At 48.8% G+C, this 24,092-nt stretch overlaps 1 protein-coding gene across 2 annotated transcripts in view; it reads right to left on the bottom strand.

Moving 5' to 3' along the window:
- Positions 1 to 24,092, bottom strand: part of ATRN (attractin) — a 1,434,670-nt gene that overhangs the window by 150,429 nt on the left and 1,260,149 nt on the right. The gene's annotated exons all lie outside the window — the stretch shown is intronic.

The raw sequence follows: 24,092 nt of genomic DNA, 5'->3' as shown, positions 1-24,092 counted from the left end.
GGACGCTCACCGTGTCTGCTCCTGCATCCAGACTTCTGCCACGCCTGCCAGCATCCTGGATCACCTACAAAGGAAGAGAAGAAGAGAACAGAAGAAGGAAAAGTCCTTACCTGCTAAATCCGCATCCCGGAGACATCTCGTCGACAATCCTGAAAAGGAAGACTTTTATTTAAAAGCTCATCGCGTCGATCGCTGCAGCGCCGCATTCCACTCACCTTTACAGGGCGCCTCCATGTTCAGCAGCGATCATCCGGATTCGCAATCACGCCCCAGCGCCTAGGGCGACAAGACCAGAACAAAAGGTGAGAGAGAGAAGGGAATAAAGAAAGCTAAATCTCCATGTTAAGACTTACTTGTTGATTCATTCCCTCTTCAATTCGGGTCCGCGCCGCATCCTGGCCTTTCCGGACCCTAGCCCCTAAGGGGAAAAAAAGACATCAGCGTTAATGATCAGAGCGAATGAAAAGACATTACCAAAAAACGCTCATTAAAGACTTACCTGATTTCTGCAAGGATTTCACCTCTCATCTCGGGTCGGTGCCAGTTCCCCGGCATTCTGTACCCCGGCCCCTATGGGGAAAAGGACACTAGCATTAGTACATTAATGCATGGACACAAGGGGAACCTCTTATCAAAAGACTTACCTGGAAGCCAAGCAAGTTTGGTTCTCACCAATCCGAAAATCCAGTGAAGTAACTGGACACCAACGCGCCCCTGCATCAAAAGCAGGATGGAGAGCTCGTCCTTCCAGACCCTAAGGTGAGACGCTACGAGGAATCCCAGAAGGGTTTCGATGAGGGTGAGAGGGGAAAGTGGGAGGCTGATTGCATTACCCCGCGGACAGTTAATCCCCTATTTTCGCCTACAGAAGGATACTTCTGCGAGCCAGACAAGCCAGATTTGGGGGCCCGGTCCAGTCCGTCTTCCGAACCCTGCGCATCACCTTAGAAGAGGTCACAGCAGCGCGAACCAGGCCAGCGCCTCCGTGGGAGTCAGGTGAGCGTTACAGGTCTCTCTCCTTCTCGTCCTCCCCCTTACCCTCCGACTGTTCTAGCTGGAGTATTTCAGACCTCAATTTATGTGCCAGGAGAGTCCTCAGCCTTTTCTTGGAGGCCCCCCTCTCAGATCAGTCTGCCCCTCCAGGTGGCCTTCGCCGCTTCCCAAACTATCTCACAGCTTACTTCGCCCGTATCATTGAATTCAAAGAATTCTCTGATTGCTGTTGTCATGTCCTCCTTGAACACAGCGTCCCTAAGGAGGAAGTCATTGCATCTCCATAGGGAGTCCCTGGGCCTTAGACCAGATATGCTGATGACCGACCAGACCATGTCGTGATCCGACCAGCTAATAGGTCTCATCTCACAGGTCTCTATCCTACTCATATGCTGATGTCCCGCAAATAGGTAGTCAATTCTGGTTCTAGGGCCATGGGGCGCGGAAAAGAAAGTGTACCCCCTCCTGGTTGGATGAAGTTCCCTCTAGACATCATACTCTCACATTCAGGTCTCGGAAGCTCCCCTGTGGCCTTCCCCCCTTACCGTCGTGAGGGGCGGTTTTCCCGCTATGGTCCAGTTCCTGGTCCGCCCACATATTGAAATCCCCCCCACCCCCAAGAGTAGAAGTCTCTCCACCTTAGTCATCACTTCTCCCAGAGCTTCACGGAGGAATTCGATCTGGCCTACATTGGGTATATTGCTGCCAGGGAGACTCTTGAGTTGCATAGGTTACCCGACACCACCATGGCTCTCCCATCTTCCCTCTCCCACTGTGACATTTCCGTGAGCTTTTGGTTTCTACTTAGAATAATGCCTATGCCCCCCTTTTTAGATTGGCCGGATGCCAAGAAAGTCTGACCCACGTGTGCTCCGGGGATGGCCCTCTCCTGTCCTTTTATCGTTCTAGTTTCTTGCACCATGAGGACGTCTAATCCCGCGTTCTTCATTTCCCTCCCCAAGAGGGAGCGCTTTGCTTGCGAGTTTAACCCCTTAACATTAAGTGAACCCAGCCTGAGGGTCTCGACCCGACCCCTTCTCTCATTGTCTAACATTAGGACTTCTTGTTGTCCTCTCCCATCCGGTGTTTTAGGAGCAGCACTAGCACCATTTGTAATTGGATCTACGCTGAATCTGTGAATGTATAACTCCAATGCTCCTGTCTCCCCCCTCCTCCCTCCTCCCTCCCACACCAATTCCGGACGCCTGCCAACAGGCAAGGCATCAGGGTGGAATTCCGCCTGTCCACCACAGTTCTCCCGATTAACTCTGTGTCCCTGGCCGGGGATGTGAAACCATTACCTTTACCCCCTTCATTGGAGTGTATCCAAGATCTTAGCCCTCTATCATTCATCGTCGGGGTTTTCGGTTTTCTGAATTTTCTTCTCCCCTTCGCTTTCTTCTTCGTGGCCCAGGGGCCCTCCGGTTCCCTACTGTTTTCCGCCGATGCTTGTGTATCCTCATCATTGTTTTCAGTCTGGGAGTCCCCTTTTAGCACCTGCAACACTTGCGAGGCCTCTTCACTCTATAGTCCACTCCGGCCCTCTCAAAGGAAAGTGCAAAGGGGAACGACCATCTGTATCTTATGTCCTGACTTGTTAGCCACTGTGTAAGCGGGCGTCAGTCTTGCCTGCGGGTGAGTGTGAATGCAGACAGATCCTGGAAGACCTTAATCGTGTCCCCCTCGAAGAGGAAGCTTCCCAGCTTCTTGGCTTTTTCCAAAACCTCCAGCGCACCACAATCGATCTAGGGCCTCCCCCTCTGCCGCCACCTCCTCTGTGCGCTCCCTCCAGTTGGATTTCCTTTCCCCCTTCCAACGCAAAGAGCTGGTTTATCAGGCCCTGAACCTTCAGGGGGGGGGGTCCACTGCCGGCATGGTGGCTTTGGGATTGTCACTTCGGGTTGAGGGTGTCCAGCAGAAGCGTTGAAGCAGGAGGATTGTGTTGTTGGGCAAAGCCTGCCCCAGGGTGGCTCTCCCTGTGTTCCCCCCAAGGAGGCATCTCTGGAGGGGACCTGCCGGGTAGGTACCGTGGGACCTCTCAGTGATGGAGTTGCCTCTCAGCCTTGGGGGCGCTCAGCTCCGGCGTGGGGCTCCCCGACTGCTTCGCAGCGTTATGCGGGTAATGGTGTCATGGGCCTTATCTCCTACTCAATTTTACTGAGGCACGTGCACGCAATGCCACCCAGGCCCCTTCTCAGGGCAGGAGTGAGTGCTTTATGACACTCGATGGATGGGACTGGAGGGGGGGGCAGGAGGGGGAGTCTTACTCCCCGCACCCCCTGTCAGCCTGGTTCCCCTCCACCTCCTCACCTCTCTACCGCTGGTGTCCCCTGCCCCGCCGTGTATCCGGCACGTGTCTCCGGGCTCAAGGTCGCCTCACATGGGGCGTGCTCGTCCTGACTGGATGCCGACGGGCGCCCGTGGTGCCCCCTCCACCTCCGCTGGCGCGATGTTCCTCTGTTCGCCGCAGCTCTCAGGACTGCTCCTGTCTCACTCTCCGTACTACGCGGCAGCGTCCTCCGACAACTTCCCTGGCACGGAGCTCCTCTCCCGGGGCCGCGTCAGGTGGGGAGCCTCGCTCGGCGTCCGGCCTTTGCGTTGCTTCTGTGTGCGTAGCGGGGGGCCCGGACACCTGGTCTTTTCCGGTCTCCTCTCTGGGTCTCACGATCCTGGGGCGCGGGTCACCTCCCGGGTCCAGGGCGCACGGTGCACTCTGCTGTGGGTGGCAGCGCCGCTACACACGTCCTGCGCCGCTCTCCCAGGCCTTTCATAAACACCCTTGGGGTTGAGGCAATGCCAAAGGGGAGAACCTTGAACTGATAGTGCTTGTTCTCGATCATGAACCTTAGGTACTTTCTGTGCGCTGCCAACATTGAAATATGAAAGTATGCATCTTTCATATCCAGTGTACCATGTAATTCCCCCTGCGTCAACAGAGGGATTAATTCCTGCAATGTTGTTATTCAGAATTCTTGTGGCTTGACAAATGTGTTCGCAGGGCGCATGGTGAGATCCTTTTTGGTTACAAGGAAGTACACTGAATAAATACCCTCCTTTAACTGATAATGATGACGACTTCTATGGCGTCCTTTTCTTGAAGGATCTGCACCTCTTACAGCAGAATCTTCAGATATGCTGGCGATAGGAATCTGTGTCTTGGAAGATGGCATCGAGGTGGCCGGTGGAACTCGATACAATAACCGTGGGCGATGGTCTTGAGCAACCACTGGTCTGTAGTGACCCCCTCCCATGTGTGAAGAAAAGATGTTAAACGTCCAACTGGGGAGGCATTGAAGGGGACCCGGACTGGCGATTCATTTGAACGCGGAGGCAGGGGAGCCTCTTGGGGTGGAATTTCTGCCCCAACCTTTCATCCACAGCCTTGCCAAACAAAAGTGCGTGTTCCACTGGTTTGTTTATGAAGGAGGCCTGCGTCTCCGGCTTAAAACCTGAGTTCTTAAGACAGGTATGCCTTTTGAGAAGAGCGCCTGGGGTCAGAGTTTGCGCGCCGTCTCTGCTGCATCCGATGTACTCTTTAGGATGTTGTTAGTCACCTGTTTCCCTTCCAAGACCATCGCCAGTCGGTGCGATCGCGCCAGTTTAGGGTCTTCTTGGAGGGCTTCCTGAAGCAGGTTCCACTGCACATCACAATAACTTGCAAGCAAGGTTGAATTATTAGCAATTCTTGTTGAATATTCTGCCGAAGTGGTAATACGTTTGTCAATGGCGTACCATTTTTTGCAGTCTTTGTCTGGTGGTGCTTCTGCAGTGGATAGTGACAACCAGAGAGTATGGAGTGGCATTCCCTCACATGTATGACTAGTCAGAAAGGGGCAAAATAATAATGGAATTTAACAAGGGTATTGCCTGACTTGTGGGGGTTTTCTCCTTCAGATTGTCCTCAACAAAGTCAGTGTCTTGAACAGCTTCCTGCGTGGAAATTTGGAAATGTTCTGCAGCCTTCTTCAGGATTGTATTAAAAGCCATCTGATAATCAACAGGCGATGCCTTTCTCTGCGGAGGGAGGATACAGGCAAATGGTGTCTGGGTCAGGCGTGTGAGTGGGGGAAAGCCAAGCTGCTTCCTCTACCGGCTGATCTCGACCCCAATCTGGGCACTGGTCCGGTGTGTCCTGGCCAAAAGGATTGTCGTGCTGGCCATAGGGCTCTTCATAGAAATCTTCAGGTTCGGAAAGTTCAAAAACATCTTCCTGTGGGGCATGACTTGAAAGCTTCTGCACCTTTGATAAAGTGGAGCAGGTATCTTCCTCGCTAGGTCTCCTAGGGGTTATAAACCTCTGAGAAGTCCACAAACTGTGAAAGTTTGTCCATATAACTCTCAAACCTCACTCTAGTCCACAAAGATGAACCAGAGGGGTCAGGAGGGGTGAAAGGCTCTCCAGGAGGACAGGGGTCCTTAGAAGGGAGGGACTTATCAGACAAAGGGGGTCATTACGAGTTGGGCAGTAAGGGGTTAACAGTGCCGGTTATGGTGCCGCCGCCATCAACCCTTTACCACCCCATTACAAGTCTGTTTGCGGGACACGCAAAGGGCGCCTGGTAAAGCCAGGTGCCCTTAGCGGATCCCGCTAGCATACCAGGGAGCCAACAACAGGCCCGTTATTAACGGGCCCGTTGTTAGCTCCCTCCCCATTCCCATTGAGCCCTATGGGGGCTCGAATGGGGATGTACCAGGTCCGGGTTCCTCGAATGAGGAATTACCTGGTCCCCCAAGGCTGGAATGACCAGGTAATTCCTCATTTAAGGAACCCGGACCCAGTACCCGGTAAGGGGGTAACCATGCCGCAAATATCGGCACGGTTACCTCAAAGGTCGTAATGACCCCCAAAGTCTTAAAGAGGGGCTGGCACCCCTCGGAATACACCTCTCGATGAGCGGATGTGCTTCTTGGTCTATTTGCCACCAAAACAATAGCTGCAAGACTCCTGTCCAGGCTCAGCTGAAACCTTTGGGGCTGACAAGCTATTAGACGGCGCGTCAGTGCTAGTGTGTTTTTAGAAGAGACGCCCTTATGGCTTGAATGCCAGACGCATTCTGAGACAACAGATGCAGGGAGGGCAGCCAATTGTGAGGGTCGGTAGGCACCGGCAAAACCTTTGGCGGGCCTGTTGGTGTCTGATGCTTCCTCAATGTATCCGTCGAGGGAGCCTGTGGGGTTGAACGCTTAGCCTTCGATGGTGCGGGTGTGCCCCAGTCCCCGGGGTGTGATCTCCCCATAGCAGTGCCGGCGGCATGCCCGTCGGGACCAGCAACTGGGAACCAGACGGTTCAACAGAAAGGTCCATGGCCTCCACATCGAAGCCATGGCTGCCACTAGAATCCTCGCAGCCGGTGGCGGCACCTACGGGAGAACCTCATTCGGACTGCATCGCGTAGGACCCCCTCCGTTTCGTCCGCCTATCCTTTAGCATCTTTGGATGGAAACGTTTGGAAGGCTTGCAGGATCGCTCGTCGTGATCATGAGGGAGACACTTGTTGCAATTGCGATGTGTGTCTTTCCATGGGTATTCTCTATTACAGGACAGACAATTTAAATGGAATCCTCTCCATAGTAATGGGTGGCAGCTATACCATAAAGGGAAAGAGGGGGAAAAGGAAATGCATTCTCAGAGAATCAAACCCCAGGTCCCCACTCTCCCCACTGTATAGGCCTGGCCAGAAACCGAGGCCACGCGGCCAACAGCATCGACCGATGCACCAGTGGCTAAAAGCCGTAGACGTCTTCGGCGAAGGGATCTACAAAACAGCCGTCAAAGATGAAAGTTCAAGACTAGACGACCACTGCTCGTGGGACAAAAATTATGAATTTGCAATACAACTCTTTCGAGCATAAGGTGACCAACTAGTTGGGTGGAAAAAAACAATCTGAGGGACCCCCGACGTGTGAGGGATTTTAGGTACACTGCACGTCATGTTAGGGATAGTATTACAGACACGACCATGTCGACATCCCCTTTCAATCCTCGAAAAAAGATGCAGTACTCTGCGATTACCACTAGATGTCGGACTATATGTACAGCATGTGATGCTAAGCAATTTAATACGCATCGGAAAATGAGGCACGCACCCTGTGACCTTAGTTCCATCCTTTTTTCCTAGCACTCCGACACTGCGGAACCACAGAACCAAGGTGTACCAGCTATTCGCAAAGTAACAATTTGGGAGGGTGATGAGGAATCCATGGGAGGAACATCCACTATAATGAACATTACTGAAAGTTATATAATTTTATTTTTTTTTTTTTTAAATAAGATTCCCTATCTTGATAATCTCCAATAACAGTATGTTGATCAGGAGGATGGTAAGGACCTCACATAAACCAGAAAACTGGACCACTGGTCCACTGGACCAAAAGAAGAATCCTGACCTGAATGAAACCAAGCAGTAATGTATAGCAAAATAGAGATGCCCACGTAGCTGCCTGGCAAAGTACAGAACGGTGACTCCACATTGCAGAGCGTAGGTGGCAACCGCTGTGGAGAATCCTGCGGATCCCCCACTAAAACCCTGCCTATAGCCGCCTCCCAGGTGACGACGAGAGGGCAGACGCTTCCTGATGCCAAACTGGGTGAAGGCAGGGAACAGGGAGGTAGAGATATTTCGCAGGGTGAGACATGGTACTACTCCTTGAATGACAATAAGATCATTCCAAGGAGGTTATAGCATCTTGCCATTCTGATAAATGTCAGTCTATGGTTCAAATTAAATCAGTAAAACCTAGGATTAAAATGTCCAAAGATAATACCTCTCCAAAACCATTCTTTTATACCCCTAGTTTCTCATGTCCTCCACAATGACAAAGGTATTTAACAGGACTTTTCCTGCCCATACTTTCTCTAAAAGGGTGATAATATCAAGGGAGGAAAATAGCTATTTAAACCTTGTAAAAAAAAAGTAAAGAAATTGAATTCTCCCAAAATGTACTGCAAGTCCCAGAATCCATCAGGGACTGTAAAGAAGGTTTAAGTTACTTACCTGTAACTATTGTTTTCCAGCATGGGTCAGGCATGGATTCACATGCTCATGAATATTCCCAGTCGTCAGGCTGGCAATCCTCGGTAAAAGAAAAAAACGGTTTAGCTTTCACTTAAACACTGTATTTCTCCTCTAAACAGATCACTGTCCTCTGGGTCATACCGCCCCCCATCTAATGACCATTCTCTCCCTAGGCCCCTCCTCTGGCAGCAATCTTCAGATTTTTACTTCACGCTTCAGTGTAGGGAGTCCTCGAGTTTGCTCTGAGCTATTTGTATGTTTTTTCAGGGTTTTGGACAGAAAAAGTTCGATTTTTGTTTCAAGGGATCCTGTGTGCTCTTTTCTCCATCTGCCCACAGCAGGGATTCGTTGTCGGTGAATTTCAGCGACCCCCAAGGGTGAAGATCGTCGGAAGATTCTAGAAGGCCATTGGGCCTACTTCGTGCCCTCTGACCATGATGGAGGAGAAGGAGGGGGTGAGGGGAGAGGTCCATCTTCAGGCCCTGCACCAATGCGGGCTACGGAACATAGTTGTGGAGGACAAGCACCTGCAATGCCTCTACTGCCTGCACCCGGTCCACAAGGAGGTGTAGTATGAAATTCACCTCAGGTTCTCCAAGAAGACGTGGGACAGGCACAGTAGACTGGCGGCGTGGCTCAATGCCAACGCATCTGACCCGTGCTCCAAGCACGGTCATGCCTCGCCCAGGATCAGCCGGTCCAAGGAGCAGTCTTCTAGGTCCTTTGAGGGAGACTCATCCATGGGGGCCCAAGATAAGGCCGAGAACCACAAGTCTGAGTCCACTGGGTTTGCTGCAGAAAGCGGGTCCCAAGGTGGGTAGGGCGCGATCGGCATCACTGTCCGCCTCCATTGTCAGCCGGCAATCGAGCTCCTCCTCGAAAAGGAAGACATCTAACCCGGCTAAACTTTGTGAGAAATCAGACACCACTGACGGAGGAGTAGAATTCCAAACTTCCCAAGCAGGCCCAATTGGCACAGGCTAAAACCTGTCGGCGACGGAGTTGGCGACTGCTACTTCCACGACAGCTAAGGGTGCTGACCCTGCGGAGGTAGCCCCCGCAGCTCAGAAGGTGTCCCTACTTCCAATGCGCAACACCGCCGCAGTGACTTTGACAAAGTCTGCTGGTACACCAGAAGGGGGGAAACCAGCTCAGGTCCCGATCAAGACGGCCCCCGGAACAGCCCTGCCAGGCCGTGGCCCAAGCCATGGAGGTCTTATCCATAAACGACGAAGACCAGGAGTCCTTGCACACAGTCCACGGAGACATTGAAGAGGACGACGACGGCACAGGGCCTAGTTATCCTATTCCGCCTTCTCAGCAGAGGGACATTGGATATTCTGTCGACATTGCACACCTTCATGTCAGAGATCCAGATGAGGATGCCTCTGGCACCGGCACCTCAGGTCCCCAATCAGCTTCTGGCAAAGAAGAAGCAGCGTCATCCATCGTCCCCATTTCAACCTCTGCCACCACGTAGCGTCCCTTCTCCCCTAGCAGTCCCGACACGGGGACGGATACGCCACGACGATGGTGAGGATATCGTTGCAGCGAACAGCGAATTTCCACACTTGGATGCTCTACATAGGGTGTCTTCACCTGATGAGGTAGGATCGTTCCACCCAATGATTTCCAGAGCTTCGGAGCTAGAGCGCAAGGAAATGAAGGAGGGCTTCTTGTACCAGACGCGCGAGGCAAAGAGGAAGACGGTCATGGTAGTCTGGAGCACATTTGGGGTCAGGGCCTGGCCCTCATGAAGAACCCTTGCACAGCTGCAGCCAAACGGGATAGGCTGGAGAAGTAATATCTGGTACCGGACACCACACTGAAGTGCCTGGGGTTGCAGTCATTGCCAGATTCTGTGGCATTGGCGGCCGCAAGGAAACGGTCACTCATCCCGTCCTCGTCTTTGGGGAGAGGACAGTCATAGGATGGGGGCAGTATGACCCAGAGGACAGTGATTGGTTTAGAGGAGAAATACAGTTTTTAAGTGAAAGTGAAACTTTTTTCTTTTACTGAGGATTCCCAGTCTGACAGGGAATGTTCATGAGCATGTGAATCCATGCCAGACCCCATTCTGGAGAAGAGGGCTGAAGAGGCATGCAGGAGTCAAAGCCAGGAAGGCAAGCCTAATTGCTTTTGGCAAGGTCAGGCAATTAGTCCTAAGGGCCTGTATCTGAAACCAATTAAACCATCAAAGGGGCATAAAAGGCTGCAGCAGGGAGGAGCAGTAGAAAGAAGCTGGAAGGTCGGCAGTAACAGAAGTAGAGCACGAGGCTGGCAGTTCACAAGGAAGTGTGACCACAGAAGGGAGTCTGTAGCAGAGGAAGGGCAGATTTCACCTGTAGGCTCCGAGTTCGTCCTGTACTCGCAAACCATGTTTGGCTGTGGCAGCATTGGAAGAGACTTGAACAAACAGGCAGTCTTTCCATGTGCGCTTAATTGCTGTAAATGCAGTGCTGAAGTTGTGCATTCTCCCAAAGCAAGCCGAGGGAAACTGGACAGTGGAAGACACTCTCTTAACGAGGCCGGATCCGAGACACCCGTGCAGCAGAAGGGTATGGGTCCCAAGAGTGCCTTTATCAGTAGCAGAAGAGGAAATCAAACCAGAAAGCAGAAGCAGCCTGCAGTCTTAATCGAGGAGTTAGAAAAGCAAAGCTACGTACTACAAAGCAACCGAAATACCTTGCTGGTAACTGTTGTGGGGTGCATTTACCAGCCCCAACAGAAATTCCCTACATCACAAAACTGCATTTCAACATTCATCCAAAAACGGCGGTTTGCTTGTCCGCTCAGCACATGTGGGGTGAGATTTTGAACACAGTCATCCCAAGAATGGCTGCATTTTGTTTTCCTTTACGTGAATCCAGAGAAAATAATCAAATTGAGAATGACTCTGCAGTGCTTTTCTGTCATTTAAAGACTCAAGGCTGCGCTAGAAAATGACCTGCATTCAAGACGGCTTCACACTTGTGCTTCATTTCATTTAAACATCACACAGTTTGCTACATTAAAACACAGCCATGCCTGTGTGTTTCATTAAACTGTCAGAAAATAACACCATCCCTCCCAGAACGGCATTGTTTCCCTTCATAAAGTCCAGGAAAAGCAAAGAGTTCTGTTTCAAATCCGCACAGTTTGGATTTACTTTGAAATAAATTAGCACACTCAAATAACTGCCAAGGAAAGTTATAGCGTGGCTCTCTTTCTTGCCTCGTGTCAATTACCAAGAAACTATTTCCAGCATATCTTTCTGTCCAGAAACTGACCATATCTTTAAAAGCCTTTCTGAAGTTAAATGCAAAGGAAACTGTGTGCTGCAGAAAATGCATTTTGTGAAATCAACATGTAAGAAAATGAACACGTGTAAATCTGCCTTTGCAAAGCAGAAAACTGCTCTTTGAAAGCTAAATGTGAAATAATCCAGTGGCTCCCACAGAAACACAATTATTCATTCAGGTAGAAGGGCTGCAAAGTTATGTATATCATGCTCTTTTCCCCCCAAAAGGACTTCAACAGCCTGGCTGAGGCCCAGGAATTTCTGTCAAACCCGTTTGGCATCAAGGCTAATTTTGCACCTACCAGTAACTAAGGCTGCAAGGGCATGTGCTCTGTGCTCATGGCATGGACAGCGTGATAATTACAGGTTCTACCAGACTGACCGGCAGGAGTGCCATCAAATACAATGGAGATGACTGGGGCCTGTGTTCCTGGCCCAGAGGTGTGATTTCCTCTACATTCACTCCGGCACCCACTGGAGGACTTCAAAGGGTAGCATAGAAACCCTTTGCCTTCCCTATCCCATTCAGGGGGTAAGTACACGGTATTTCCGCCCAGATAGAAAAATTCTCTGACATCATTCTGGCTATATAAGGGGTAGACAGGGAGACACAGAGTTTCAACATTCAAACTTCACCCTTCAAGATTCCAAGACTCCAGATCCAGGCAGAACCACCTATCCAGACCCCAGGCATCCCAAATAATCCAGGGAGAAAGGAGGAAAGGCCACTGATCCCCTTTAGGAAAATCCAGTGACCAGACCTTTGCCCAGCTGTTCCCATCCAAGCGAGCCCAGCTGACCCAGTAACCAGATCTCTTGATCGCGCTGCCCGTGACCAGATCCTTGGCACTGCTGTCCAGGCACCTTGCTGGCTGTCCAAAGTGCTCAACTTAGGTGTACCTTGCGAGTATCACATCACCCAGTACCCCAACACAGCATATCCCACAGTATCCTCGGTTCACCCTTTCCCTAGAAGAATCTATTTAGTCTATATTGGTTAGCATATTTCTTTTATATTTTCTTCAGTTACCTGTGTAAGCCCCTAGTATCATTTGGAATAAATCAATTAATTCCCCATTGAAAATTCACATTCATTATTGTTGCACTCCGGAAGTAACAATTTTGTAACAATAATTCTATTTGTACTTCCCATGGCCCTGCTCCTTGGCCATCCTTTCACAATTATTCTAACCTCATCTACCTTCCTTGTTTCTCTCATTGCCGCCTATCAATCTTACTCTCTGGAAGATCTGTTCGCTCTGTAATAAATCTGTAATTGACATCTTTCTTGATATATGATATGATATGATATGGTATTTGTAACGCGCCTATACACAAGTGTTTCAAGGCGCGACGAGGCAGGGAGGGGGGGAAAACAAGGGGAAGACAGACAAACGATCCTACTAGGCCAGGTGTCATTCAGATCGCGCAAGTGCAGAGGTAAGGGGAAAAGGAGGAAGTGCAGGGGGAGGAGGTAGGGGGGAAAGTGCAGTACAAGGTAAGTAGCGTAAGAAATAATAATTAATAAATAAAAAGGGCCAGCTGGTGGCAAGTGCGAGGTAAGTGCAGAGCAAGTGCTGGGAAGGGGGCTGTAGGGTACAGTGACAGTCCCACAGTGCACGGGGAGCCAGGGAGGCAGTGCAAGTGGAGAGTGGCTGGGCCCTGGACCGAGGTTGCTGAGAGTGGCCCAGATGCAGGTTTAGTGCTGAATTCAGTGGGGGGTTAAGCAGGTTTAGCAGGGGAGGGGGAGAGAGAAGGCAGAAGCGAAGAGGAAGGTTTTGAGGTGCTTCCGGAACCGGAGATGGTTCTCCTCAAGTTTCAGGGAGGCAGGAAGGCTGTTCCAGAGGGAGGCCCCTGCTGCGGAAAGAGATCTACCCCCAGCTCGTTGCTTCGAGAAGCGGCTGACCATGACGGAGTTGGAGACGGATGAGCGAAGGGCTCGTGAAGGAAGATATTTAGGAAGAGAGAGTTGAAGGTATTTAGGTCCCTGGCCCCAGAAGGCCTTGTGGACAATGCAGAGGGTTTTGAACTTAATCCTCGCAGCCACTGGGAGCCAGTGAAGGGATTTCAGTCCTGGAGAGATACGGTCCCTGGGCTTGAGGCCAAGGACAAGTCTCGCAGTTCTGTTCTGGATAAGTTGCAGAGGGCGGAGAGTGGAGGCAGGCAGATTAAGATAGAGGCTGTTACAGTAGTCCAGCCTTGAGAGAACCAGGGCTCGGGAGACAGTGAGCTTCTGGGGGAAGGAGAGGAAGGGAAGAATACCTCTGAGGAGGTGCAGCTGGTAGTGTGACTTCTTAGAGACGTCAGATATATGAGGAGAGAAGGAGAGTGTGGAGTCGAAGATGACCCCGAGGTTTTTAGCCATGCAGGTAGGGGCAGGAAGGGGGCCAAGGGAGGCCGGCCAGAGAGCTGCAGGGAAGGAGGGAGTGGGTGTGCCGATGAGTAGAATCTCAGTCTTACTGGCGTTGAGGCAGAGGTCATTGGCGGCACACCATTCCTGGATAGCAGACAGACAGTCGGAGATGAGGGAATCTTCAATCTTCATTTCTTGGGCATTACAGAGGCTTGGCTTTCTTCTTCCAACACAGCTATCCCTGCTTCTCTTTCTACTATTTCGTTTCTTCATACCCCTTGCCTCTCTGCCTGGAGGTGGTGGAACTGGTAGTCTCTACCACTCATCGTTTGTTGTTTCTATTCCTGTCTCTGTCTCTCCCTACCTTTTCCTTATTTGAATATTCTTTGACTGCTTTTTCTAAACTGTACCCTTTGACTTTACTTGTTTATCGTGCCCCTGGTCCAAATACTACTTTTTGTGACAATCTGAATGCCTTACATTCCATTATCCTCACATCTTTAACTCCATTTATACTTTTGGGCGATTTGAATCTTCTCTCTTCTGTTCATTTGTCTCTTCCTTTTCCTGCTTATCTTTCTCCTCTTCCTACTACTCCTTATTTTTCCGCTTCCTGATCTTATTTTTACTTCCTCTTTATTTACAGTCTCTATTTATGCTTGTCCTGCCTACTCTTCTGATCATCATCTTCTATCATTACCTATTCTTCCTTCTCTCCCATTAACTTATCTATCTCGCTCTAATGCCCTACATATTCTGGATGCAATCTTCATGACTTTAATACACTGTTCGTCTCATCTTGCACTTCTGGTCTTCCTTCTCATCCTTCGTTTGCTGCTCTTTCCGCTGATGATGCAGTCTCTATACTTTGATCTTTGCTCTCACCTCTTAACTCTATACCCTGCTTCTCCCTTTTCGCCTTCTCTGGAACCACCTAAACCACAGCTTACTTCTCATCTTCGATCAAAACGGCAAGCTCATTGCCTTGAGCGCTGCTGGAGTAAAAGTGATTCAAATTGTTTGTCTTTTTCTTATGATCATGCTCCATATGATGATGCTCTTCTCTCAACTAAACAATTGTTCTATTCTGATCATCTTCATTCACAATCTTCTCAACCAAGAAGCCTGTTCCAAACACTTTCTAGTCTTCTTTCTCTTCCTTCCCTAAACTCTACTTTAAATGCTTCTGAATTTGACTCTTACTTTTCTTTGAAAGTGGCCACTCTTCGAGCAGTCACTGTTTCTCATTCATCCTACTCTTTAATATTCTCTTCTATTTCCGTCATCTCCTCCTTTTCTGTGATCTCTCACTCGGATACTTCTTCTCTATTAGAGCACATGCTCAGACTACCGCTTCTCCCTTTGACCAGATTCCTTCATCCCTCAGGTCTACCCACCTTAAATTGTGTATTTTACCTATCTTTTCAATATTCCTCTTGTAACTTCGACTTTTCCTTCCTTATTTAAACATGCTTCTATTTATCCTATTTTAAAGAAACCTTCTTTGGACCCTTCTCTTCCCTTGAATTGTAGACCTCTCCCTCTCTCTTCCCCATCTTTTCAAGCGTCTTGTCTATTCTCAGGTTTCCTCCTTTGTAAATGAAAATTCTATTCTTCCTCGCTTCCAGTCTGGATTCTGACCTCTACATTCCACAAAAACGCTCTCCTTTCCATCTGTGATTCACTCCTCTCACCACACTACTCTAAACACTTGCCTCTTTGAATTTTATCTGACTTATCTGCTGCTTTTGACACAGTGGATCATACTTTACTCGACTTCTCTTGCCTCGTTTGGCTATTCTGGCTCTGCTCCATCTTGGTTCCGTTCTTATTTATCTGTCCGTACGTCCTTGGTATCCTGGGCTGAGACCTCATCTGATATTTTGGCCCTTTTACACAGTGCTGCTCAAGGCTCTGTCATATGACCTTACCTTTTCTCTTTCTATACGTCTAATCTCACAGCTATTATTTCTTTTTTTGGGATAACTCATCACGTTTATACTCATGGGACACAGCCTTTTCTGTCTCCATCTTCCTTTAGTAGCATCAAATGTAAGAAAATACTAAGATTTGCTAATATTGAAACGATGGAAAAAACAAGTGTGAGAAATTATAGAAATATGAAGAGAAAAAGGATAGGTCAGTTTCAAGATAGCTGAGAAACAAGAGGTAAGATTCAATCTGGTCTCTCAGCTATTAATTTGTGGATTTCCGACTTTCTTGTGCTAAATGCTACTAAGAATGAAGTCCTCTTTTTTTCATGCAAATACTATTCCTCCTACTTCTATTTCCTTTCCTCCCTCTTCACTTCTTATCTCTAGTACTGCCCGTAATCTTGGCCTTTATAGTGACAAAGACCTATCTTTTCTCATCACATTTCTATAATTTCACACTCTTGTTGTTTCCCATCTTTTCAACATTCCCAAAACATGGTCATGGTTGCCCACAACCTCCTGAGAACCCACGGGATGACAAGTATCGGAGGAAATGCGTAGTGGAGGTGGAAGACCTACTCCACCAGGAACTTGTCTCCCAGATCCTCCCTCACAGCGAATTCCCCTGAAAATAACTCCTTGCACTTCATAGTGTCCCTAGTGGCAAACCGATCCACTGCTGGCTGTCCCCACAGGGTGAAGATTTTGCAAGAACCTCTGGGAACAATTCCCACTCATGGGAATCTGTGCTCTGCCTGCTAAAATGGTCCACCAACCCGTTCACTGCTCCTGCCAGATGGGTTGGAGAAGCAGAAATACTGTTCTCCAGCAGTCAGACAATTTCATGGCTTCCCTGCACAGGCGCAGAGATCGCATGGCCACTGCGGTGTTGGTCAGAATCAAGAAATAAAATCAGGATATGCTTGCCCGAGTGATGGCGTTAACGTGATCAGGGATAACCTGATTGCTTGCAGCTCCAGCCTTTTGATGTGCCAACAGCACTTCACTGCCGATCAAAGGCCGTTCAACTTTCAGATCTCTGCAGTGAGCGCCCCAGCCCTTCAGGGACACCTCCGTAACTATCTGCGCTTGAGGCCACGGTGGCCAAAATGAGTCCCCCACCATCATGCTCTCACTGCTGGCCCACCATAAGAGGTTGTTGGTCACCGACTTCGACACCCTGAGGTCATCCTTCATCTTGTCACAGTACTAGGACCATTAATCGCTCAAAAACGGTTGGACGGACTGCAACGCAGCCTGGCCTCTGGCATCAGAAAAATGCAGGAGGACATGCAGTCCAATAGCCAGAGGAAGGAGGCCGCTTGCAGGCTGTTGTGGTTCTGAAGCAGCGTGACCATCAGTCTGACACTGGTGGCTTTTTCCTCAGATGGAAAACCTTACCTGCCATAGGGTCCAGGACTGTCACAAAGAATTGGAGCTTCTGCGAGGTGTCAGCGAGCTACGCGTTAACCCGCTCTGGAGCCCTTCCTCAGATGAGCCAGTTGTCCAGGTAAGGTAATACATGGACGCTGGATCTCCTGAGATGAGCTGCCACGACTGCCATCAGTTTAGTGAAGAACCTGGGCGTGGAGCATAGGCTCAAGATAGCACTCTGGATGGATAGTGAGTGTCCCAAAAGACAAATATAAGGGACCAACATTGCTTTCGATGGATTGGCATATGGAAATAGGTATCCTGAAGATCCAGCAACACCAACCAGTCCTGGAGCTGTTGAGCTTCAACATTTTCTCTCAACGTCACCATCCTGAACTTGTCCTTCCTCAGGAACTTGTTCAAAGCCCTGAGTTCCAGAATGGTATGTAGTCCTCCTCCTTTGTTGGGTATCAGAAAAGAACCAAAAAAAAAAAAACAGCCCAACCGCTCTCTTCAGGTGTGGTGCCCCTGCCACTGCACACTTTAAGAACATGGCTCCCGTTCTTTATAGAGCTCCTGTTCTGGTTGTTGGGGAGGGGTGGTGGTGGTCTGGTCTTTCCGGTAATCTTTTTCAAGAAGGGGAGGCAATATGCCCCTTTGACAAGCTGCAAGGACCAGGCAGGTTATCTCTTTGCACCTGTCCCAGTGCTGGGAGACCCTCCCTCGAACCGAGGAAACGTGGAGAGAACTCAAAGTGGCTTAGTGGGTGCAGTCGCCGCCGACGAAGAAGCTGACTGGACCTGCAAACCCATCTAGAACATGAAAAAAAAACACTGGCCCTTCTTGGCCTGGGGTAGCTGTGCTTTCCTCCCAAATGGAACATTACGTCTATAACCTCTCTCTGGAAGAGAAGGTGAAGGATTGCTTGGTAGGTTGCTGCACTGCAAGACCCAAAAACGTTTCTGCAAGTTTTGGCTCCATGTCCGACAGCTTGGCTTCCACATTTGCGAAAATCCTGAGCTTTGGAGGTATGTCACCCTCCTAAGCACCTTAGACGTTCCTGCGGCACGGCACTGCCGAACAGCCATGTCCAGACCCACCTGACGGGCTTGGTAAATCTCCTTTCATCATCTATAATGTCCAAGAAACCGTCCCTCACCTCCCTTGTTGGATGAATATTTGGAAGACTTCAGTTTTTTGGCAACTTTGGACCTGTGAATCATGGATAAGCCTTGTCGGAGGCTTCCATCTTTAGGTGGCTCTCTGGCTGCATCATGCACTGTAATCGGCTGGCTAACAGAACTCTGCCGGGCTGGCCAAGAGCCCACTCCACCAGAAGAGTAACTGCAACAGCAGCTTTTCTCTCTGGGGTGCCCCTGCTCGACATCTGCATGGCAGCTACATGGAGGTCCACGCATACCTTCACAAGATTCTACTGCTTCGACAGGGATTCCAGGGAGGAGTCCTGGGTCGACCAAGCGGTGCTACGCAACCTGTTCACTTGAGGAGAGTCTGTTCTATTGGTAAGTGTTGTTACTTATGTTGAGCCTGTGGTTGTGTAATCTTTATTCATGAGCATGTGAATCCATGCCAGAACCCATGCTGAAGAAGGAACAAGTTAGTTACTTGACTTTAACTCCTGTTCTCCAGCAATAGTCTGGCATGGATTCACATGTGAACCACCCTGCCATCCCCTCTGTGGCTCTTTCTGGTTCATACTGCTACTTTACGCGCTTACCAAATCTGAAGATGGCCACAGGGGTGAAGCTTAGGGAGCGGACACATCTGATTAGGCAGTATGACCTAGAAGACAGTGATTGGTTTAGAGGAGAAATACAGTTTAAGCTAATGTGAAACTGTTTTCTTTTACTGAGGATTCCCAGCCTGATGGGGAATATTCATGAGCATGTGAATCCATGCCGTAAACCATGCTGGAAAATAGGCATTTATTTTATATACACAACGCTATATTCAGGTATATAAGTACTATTGAAACTAATCAACACAAGAGAACACATCAGCAATACTGGAATGGACCACTCATCAACACAGTTCAATGATGAATAAAATTACTCATTATAGCCACTCAGAAAATGTGTTCTAGGAATAAAAAGGGCTATTCAGCACCAGCAATAGCAGTTTACTACTTCAAATACTTTTTAATGATTCCAATACTTTAGCAGCCCATCCCCAACTAGTTAAGAGTTCTTCAGAGTCATTTGGATGGGGTGCAGAAGTTCAGCAGTAGAAAAAGTAAAGTACCACAGAAAACCTCAATTACTTTCAAGTATGATGCTTTGGCTGAATAAAAAGGACTCTATAGGTGCACAAGCATTTGGCCTAGACAATTGGTATGGATTAACACCCACATACCGGATACAGCACTCCAGTAACACAGGAGCGACAATTTTGCTTTACTTAAGTACTACCCAGAACCCCACAGTATCTGAGGAGTTTTGGAGGAGATGCAGGCGCATTCTTTCATATGCATCAGTCGTGGACCCGGTCTTCTGTTCCTTTGTCGTGGTGATGAAAGGAAAGACTCTGGACGGGAAGATGCAGCAGCAGTCAAGAAAAAGAACTCTCAGCAAGGAATTCTTCATACTCCAACATCAGTCTGCGGTTTTGGCACCTTTTTACAAGCTCCAAGAGTGAACGAGTACCGTTTGGTCAATCTGCCTCGATTCACCGGTCCAACACTCTGGTGAGTGAACTTTGAGGGAGATCTTGCCTTTGAAGATCCAATGGGAGCTCACCAAAGTTCTGGCAGGAATTGTTCATGGGAAAATGATGTACTGCAATTGGGTCAGAGGTCCCATACTCGCGCACACATTGGAGTCTTGGCGGGCTACACAAAGGGTTCCCACCGAAGACCAAACTCAAATCAGGAGCTCCCCCTCCCAGGATGGTAGAAGGAGGACCAAGAAAGAACAACCACACAAAAAAAGGTGAAAAAAGAAAGGAACCACCATGTTGGAACAAGGGTCACCCTCCTGTGCATAACCGCAGATGTGAATACAGCCTGTGGTGGAAACTTGCACCCAAGTCGGTAAAACACCTCCACTGCCATCACAGCCATAACTATAGGGTTGTTACTGTAACTGAAAGGTTACAGGAGCCAAGAGAAAGAGGGATACTAGGTATCACCTCAGCAGGCCACATAAGGTGGTGTGCGCTGATCTCCCAAAAGGAAAAGCTATGAAGTATAAAAAGTACCCCTATATCTGAGAACAATAGTTCTTAAGGAAACATATAAAAAGGAAAGCCCAAAGGGCTACCAGCAACACAGCACATAGGGTGCTGTGTGCAGCAAAAGAGAAAAAGATGCCTTTGAAAAGGTATGGCGGAAAGCAAGATTCCATAAAATAAAGTATACCATACTGAACAGGGTTGCCCATGATCAGAGCAAACCAAGAATCAATGAGAGGCGAAAATGGGTCTGCTCATTCAGGAGAACAAGAAAAAGGTCCAAAGTCCAGCAAAAACTGCTGGGGATCTCACTAGGAAAGGGGATAAAAGCATAAAACTGATAAATCTCCGTAACAGCTAAGATCTCTAGAAGAAATTCCTGGCACAGCTCCCATTCATGGCAGACTGGGAGATCTGGTTCTTTTACGCCCAGAAACAGAGCTGTGTCGCTTCTCAGCACAGGGGGAGTGACCCTATAAAACCTCTCTTGTTGAGTCTGGTCAGTCATGATCAGGACAGTCTTCAACTGTATGGAGGACAAAAAAAAACATCAGCACCAGTTTGATTGCCCTCACCGCCCAAAAGGTTTATGTGAAGTTTTGTCTCTGCCAGGGACCACAACCCACTTACTGCAAGCTTTTTCAGGGGATCAGACCAGCTTTTCAGAAACGTGTCCGTCATACGCTTGCCTCTGGCCACAGTTTCCAAAATAGTTCTCCTGCCATCACGTTCTCTGTTCCGGTCTGCCGCAGGAGATCCCGAGTGACTCTGCTCGGGACTTGAATCAAGTCTGTCATACTGCCAGAGAACTGCGCCATTGAGAATTGAGGAGCCATTGGAGCAATCTTATTCTTTATCTAACCTTCGGCACCAGGAAGATGCCATGAGGCTGAGCAACCGTAGGAAGTCTAAAGCTGGCAAATATTGAGCGTTCTGGAATTTGGTGACCATCTGCAGGATGTGCCGAGCCATATCCTTGGGGAAGGAGACGGGGGTGTAGCCTTGCCAGAGGGAGAACACAAATGAATTGGAGATTTCGAGAAGGTGTCCATTGAGACTTCTTTAAATTGAGGTAGAAGCCCAGCTTTTGAATCGAGGTGGGAGGTGTGTCCGAGTTGATCCAGGGCTTGAGCCGGAGACTGTGTCCTGATTTATCAATCATCCAGGTTGGGAAAGATGTGAATCCCTCCTTTCCGGAGACTGGCTTCCACTACCAAAAGCTTGGTCAAGATCCTTGGGGCGCAGGTAAGCCCGAAAAGCAGCACTAGAAACTGGCAGTGAGTGTCGTCTATAAGGAACCTCAGGTGCTTCCTGGATTTTGGATGGATCAGCACATGGAAGTAAGCAGACTGTAGGTCTAGTTATACCAACCAATCTTGAATTTCTAGGGCCTGCTAGAGCGTTAACATCTTGAACTTTACTTCCCGAGTAAAAAGTAAAAGTGAGTAAAAGTGTTCATGCGCCTCAGTTGTAAGATGGGTTGCAGACCTAAGTCTCCTTCAGGGCGAAATAATTGTGTGAGTACCACCCCCCTGTTCCTATCCTGTACAGGTACAAACTCTGTGGCGCCCTTCTTCAGAAGAGAGAAAACCTTTGTCTTTTGGCAAAAAAGGTGTGCACCATCAAAAGCATGTCACACAGTTTTGCTTGGATGTCCTGTGCAAACCATGATATGAGCCAGGCGAATCTTCGCATGATGCAACTCATTGCCATAGATCCTCTACAGTCGGCCATGTTGAGTTCTGACTGAAGGGATTGGCACACTACTGCTTTTCCATCTTCCACAATATTAAGGAAGCCTTTCCTCATTTGTACTTCAGGGATGTGCTCTGCTGTCTCAGCTATTACAGACTATAAGGTGTGTGTATATTTGGACACTCCACAGAAAGTTTCAACAGCTTTTATTGTCATGCTGTCAGAGGCAAAATCCTTTATTAGCCAGAGTGTCATAACGTTTGTCATCCCTGTCAGGAGTTAAAGAGGGATCTCCGCTAGGCTTGTTACAAACAGTTGCAGCCTGTCCCACAGGACTATCATGTGCTGGATGTCTGGGTAAAGAATTCTGGATCAGACAAGGCTGGTGTATATTTCTTAGCAAAATTAATCCTTTGATTGCTGGCTCGAGCGTGGAGACTTCCATAACTCCATAAGGGGATTTTTTTATGGCATTGTGCAAGGGAAGGACAGGTTCAAAACGGTTGTGCACTTGTCTAGGATTTCTGGCAAGTAGGATTCAGTAATATCACTGGCTGAGGACCCAGACCTAAGGCATCAGTCACCTTTGCCATTATAGTCCTGTATGCCATCCTAGGAATTCCACCTCTGGAGAGGTGTCCAAACCACTTGTGTCATGCAGGGCAGAGGCTAGACCCGATAGCTTTTCTACCTCTTCCTGAAAATACGCAGGTTGTCATGAAAGAAACATAGGCTCAAACCCGAACGGATCAAGGTAGTGTTAGGGAGAATTCTCATTTTATGGCTAAATTCCCTCACCTAGTGGTTCCCCAGCAGCTTTGCTGGATTTCTGGAGTTATTTTTTTCACTTGGTAAGAGTGTGCCATGTGTATTTCATCTGCTCTTGTGATTGTGGACTCTGGAGCACACCACTTCAGTAGCCCCCTTCTTTTGTGTGTTACACAGCACCTTCAGTGCAGTGACACAGGGTTGTCTTTTAGACTTCCAACCGACTCCATTTCTGAGGCTGACTACTGTCCCCCAGAAAAGTGTAAAGTTGCCATTATCTTTACTTAGTCATTTAACCACAGATCCAGTACACCCCATTTTACATCGAGTACTGTAAAGGGTTAATCCTTAGCCCTTTTTTATATGTACCTCCTAGAGCATTGTTTTGCTCTTTTAACATTTAGACTTGGCTGGTGGCAGTGTTATCTACCCTAACGCGATTATACTATATAAACGTTGTATTGTTTTAGGCTATTAAATTAGCCTCGAACTTAAACCCGCTTGACCAAATACTTTTTCTTTTGGCTCCAGTCGGGTTAATTCGCCATTTCTTTCTGTTAAAGTCCTTCTTGTGTTTTACTTTGCGCAGCAAACCAGGTTTGCCTTCTTTGTTCACTGTCTTTTGGCGGGCTTCTGCCAAGAAGCCCTCCTCCAGTTGCCTGGGTGTCTAGGTGGTCTGAATGTGAGGGAGGGGTGTAGTCATCCCCTGCACAGGGTATCCTAGCAAACCCAAGTCGCACTTTGCCATGATTGGCTGAGGTGGTTGTCCGGGCTGGACAACCCCCCTGCTGCGTGATTGACAGCCAGGCTGTGTGAATGGGGGATTTTCGCATAAAAGGCAGGTCTCTTGGGCAAGAAGTCAGAGTCGCCACTGGAACTTCAAGGAACCGAAGAGAAGAAGACGGCTGCTGCAACTTCCCCATTCCGGTGAAGCCCTGCTGCAGTCCTGAGCTATCTACCCTTCGACGACCAGAGAAGGTCCAGTCCGGAGTCTTCTTCCCTTGAGCCTGGTGGGGATAACCAGCTCATCTTCCACAGCCAGAGGATCATCTTCTTGGTCCAAATCGCTGCACACTGCTGTAGTGGTCCGGATAGCCATCTGAAGAGCCTCTCCTCTTTTTAAGGAGCACACCTTTTATTCACCGTCGCTTCTGACGGCCTCATCCCTGTGTGGTGCAGACCCCTCCAGACGTCCTCCTCGTACTGAAGTTCCAGGAACCGTGGGTCTGCAGGAAACTACCAGGAACAACTTCCGTGGCACCAGCTTCTTCATTGAATAAGGTACTGTGTTCTGCTTGAGGAATTAGGGTGAATCCCTATTCTTCGCCTCCAAGGTTTGCCCTGGTCTTCCCTCCTTATAACTTTTGCTTCCTCTGTTGACAATATCTAAGTACTCATGGCTACGTTGAATCGTGAACTGTCCGACTGTGTGATCCTCGACAACAGGAACCCGGTTCCACTGGACACTGGCTCCGGGCTATTGACTCTTG

This window comes from Ambystoma mexicanum, chromosome 6q (assembly GCF_040938575.1).
Source record: "Ambystoma mexicanum isolate Mex_15411 chromosome 6q, UKY_AmexF1_1, whole genome shotgun sequence".
Classification (NCBI taxonomy): domain Eukaryota; kingdom Metazoa; phylum Chordata; class Amphibia; order Caudata; family Ambystomatidae; genus Ambystoma; species Ambystoma mexicanum.
Note: the sequence above shows the minus strand (reverse complement) of the source record. Positions and strands in the feature narration are given on the sequence as shown.